Here is a 2,500-nt window from a genome sequence, read left to right as displayed (position 1 = left end):
AGTATTCCACCCTCTAAAAGCAGAACGACACGCGGGGTTCCCAGGTGGTCACCCTCCCAAGTACTGGCCGCGCTCGACGTTGCTTAACTTCGGTGATCGGACGAGAACCGCTGTTTTCAACGTGATATGGCCGTTCTCTCCGTTAGAAGCCGTAAGATCGCGTTGAAGTCCACTTTAAAGAGCGCGCGCCAAAGAACTTCAAGAAACAACATTTTTTTTAGAAATTAAAAATGCATTCCATTTCTTCAAAATATTAAGAAAAGTATTCCACCCTCTAAAAGGAGAACGACACGCGGGGTTCCCAGGTGGTCACCCTCCCAAGTACTGGCCGCGCTCGACATTGCTTAACTTCGGTGATCGGACGAGAACCGCTGTTTTCAACGTGATATGGCCGTTCTCTCCGTTAGAAGCCGTAAGATCGCGTTGAAGTCCACTTTAAAGAGCGCGCGCCAAAGAACTTCAAGAAACAACATTTTTTTTAGAAATTAAAAATGTATTCCATTTCTTCAAAATATTAAGAAAAGTATTCCACCCTCTAAAAGGAGAACGACACGCGGGGTTCCCAGGTGGCCACCCTCCCAAGTACAGGCCGCGATCGACGTTGCTTAATTTCGGTGATCGGACGAGAACCGCTGTTTTCAACGTGATATGGCCGTTCTCTCCGTTAGAAGCCGTAAGATCGTCGTTGAAGTCCACTTTAAAGAGCGCGCGCCAAAGAACTTCAAGAAACAACATTTTTTTTAAGAAATTAAAAATGTATTCCACTTCTTCAAAATATTAAGAAAAGTATTCCACCCTCTAAAAGGAGAACGACACGCGGGGTTCCCAGGTGGTCACCCTCCCAAGTACTGGCCGCGCTCGACGTTGCTTAACTTCGGTGATCGGACGAGAACCGCTGTTTTCAACGTGATATGGCCGTTCTCTCCGTTAGAAGCCGTAAGATCGCGTTGAAGTCCACTTTAAAGAGCGCGCGCCAAAGAACTTCAAGAAACAACATTTTTTTTAGAAATTAAAAATGTATTCCATTTCTTCAAAATATTAAGAAAAGTATTCCACCCTCTAAAAGGAGAACGACACGCGGGGTTCCCAGGTGGTCACCCTCAAAAGTACTGGCCGCGCTCGACGTTGCTTAACTTCGGTGATCGGACGAGAACCGCTGTTTTCAACGTGATATGGCCGTTCTCTCCGTTAGAAGCCGTAAGATCGCGTTGAAGTCCACTTTAAAGAGCGCGCGCCAAAGAACTTCAAGAAACAACATTTTTTTTAGAAATTAAAAATTTATTCCATTTCTTCAAAATATTAAGAAAAGTATTCCACCCTCTAAAAGGAGAACGACACGCGGGGTTCCCAGGTGGTCACCCTCCCAAGTACTGGCCGCGCTCGACGTTGCTTAACTTCGGTGATCGGACGAGAACCGCTGTTTTCAACGTGATATGGCCGTTCTCTCCGTTAGAAGCCGTAAGATCGCGTTGAAGTCCACTTTAAAGAGCGCGCGCCAAAGAACTTCAAGAAACAACATTTTTTTTAGAAATTAAAAATGTATTCCATTTCTTCAAAATATTAAGAAAAGTATTCCACCCTCTAAAAGGAGAACGACACGCGGGGTTCCCAGGTGGCCACCCTCCCAAGTACAGGCCGCGATCGACGTTGCTTAATTTCGGTGATCGGACGAGAACCGCTGTTTTCAACGTGATATGGCCGTTCTCTCCGTTAGAAGCCGTAAGATCGTCGTTGAAGTCCACTTTAAAGAGCGCGCGCCAAAGAACTTCAAGAAACAACATTTTTTTTAAGAAATTAAAAATGTATTCCATTTCTTCAAAATATTAAGAAAAGTATTCCACCCTCTAAAAGGAGAACGACACGCGGGGTTCCCAGGTGGTCACCCTCCCAAGTACTGGCCGCGCTCGACGTTGCTTAACTTCGGTGATCGGACGAGAACCGCTGTTTTCAACGTGATATGGCCGTTCTCTCCGTTAGAAGCCGTAAGATCGCGTTGAAGTCCACTTTAAAGAGCGCGCGCCAAAGAACTTCAAGAAACAACATTTTTTTTAGAAATTAAAAATGTATTCCATTTCTTCAAAATATTAAGAAAAGTATTCCACCCTCTAAAAGGAGAACGACACGCGGGGTTCCCAGGTGGTCACCCTCAAAAGTACTGGCCGCGCTCGACGTTGCTTAACTTCGGTGATCGGACGAGAACCGCTGTTTTCAACGTGATATGGCCGTTCTCTCCGTTAGAAGCCGTAAGATCGCGTTGAAGTCCACTTTAAAGAGCGCGCGCCAAAGAACTTCAAGAAACAACATTTTTTTTAGAAATTAAAAATGTATTCCATTTCTTCAAAATATTAAGAAAAGTATTCCACCCTCTAAAAGCAGAACGACACGCGGGGTTCCCAGGTGGTCACCCTCCCAAGTACTGGCCGCGCTCGACGTTGCTTAACTTCGGTGATCGGACGAGAACCGCTGTTTTCAACGTGATATGGCCGTTCTCTCCGTTAGA

The 2,500-nt window shown here is 45.5% G+C and overlaps 6 non-coding genes and 4 pseudogenes across 6 annotated transcripts; all 10 read right to left on the bottom strand.

Moving 5' to 3' along the window:
- Window positions 1-19: 19 nt before the first annotated feature.
- Window positions 20-138, bottom strand: LOC149955044 (5S ribosomal RNA; annotated as a pseudogene).
- A 142-nt stretch (window positions 139-280) lies between these two features.
- On the bottom strand, window positions 281-399 carry LOC149955043 (5S ribosomal RNA). The gene has a single exon (XR_016478772.1). It is a non-coding gene; the product is annotated as a 5S ribosomal RNA (ribosomal RNA).
- A 142-nt stretch (window positions 400-541) lies between these two features.
- Window positions 542-660, bottom strand: LOC149955042 (5S ribosomal RNA; annotated as a pseudogene).
- Window positions 661-804: 144 nt separating this feature from the next.
- LOC149955041 (5S ribosomal RNA) lies at window positions 805-923 on the bottom strand. Its single transcript, XR_016479626.1, has one exon. It is a non-coding gene; the product is annotated as a 5S ribosomal RNA (ribosomal RNA).
- A 142-nt stretch (window positions 924-1,065) lies between these two features.
- Window positions 1,066-1,184, bottom strand: LOC149955040 (5S ribosomal RNA). The gene has a single exon (XR_016478781.1). It is a non-coding gene; the product is annotated as a 5S ribosomal RNA (ribosomal RNA).
- A 142-nt stretch (window positions 1,185-1,326) lies between these two features.
- On the bottom strand, window positions 1,327-1,445 carry LOC149955039 (5S ribosomal RNA). The gene has a single exon (XR_016479625.1). It is a non-coding gene; the product is annotated as a 5S ribosomal RNA (ribosomal RNA).
- Window positions 1,446-1,587: 142 nt separating this feature from the next.
- On the bottom strand, window positions 1,588-1,706 carry LOC149955038 (5S ribosomal RNA; annotated as a pseudogene).
- Window positions 1,707-1,850: 144 nt separating this feature from the next.
- Window positions 1,851-1,969, bottom strand: LOC149955037 (5S ribosomal RNA). The gene has a single exon (XR_016479624.1). It is a non-coding gene; the product is annotated as a 5S ribosomal RNA (ribosomal RNA).
- A 142-nt stretch (window positions 1,970-2,111) lies between these two features.
- Window positions 2,112-2,230, bottom strand: LOC149955036 (5S ribosomal RNA). The gene has a single exon (XR_016478780.1). It is a non-coding gene; the product is annotated as a 5S ribosomal RNA (ribosomal RNA).
- A 142-nt stretch (window positions 2,231-2,372) lies between these two features.
- On the bottom strand, window positions 2,373-2,491 carry LOC149955035 (5S ribosomal RNA; annotated as a pseudogene).
- Between the last annotated feature and the right edge of the window lie 9 nt (window positions 2,492-2,500).

The sequence above is a fragment of the Leiobunum rupestre genome, chromosome 2, assembly GCF_980474605.1.
Source record: "Leiobunum rupestre chromosome 2, qqLeiRupe1.1.hap1, whole genome shotgun sequence".
In the NCBI taxonomy this organism is placed as follows: Eukaryota; Metazoa; Arthropoda; class Arachnida; order Opiliones; family Sclerosomatidae; genus Leiobunum; species Leiobunum rupestre.
This window is presented reverse-complemented; position numbering and strand designations above follow the sequence as displayed.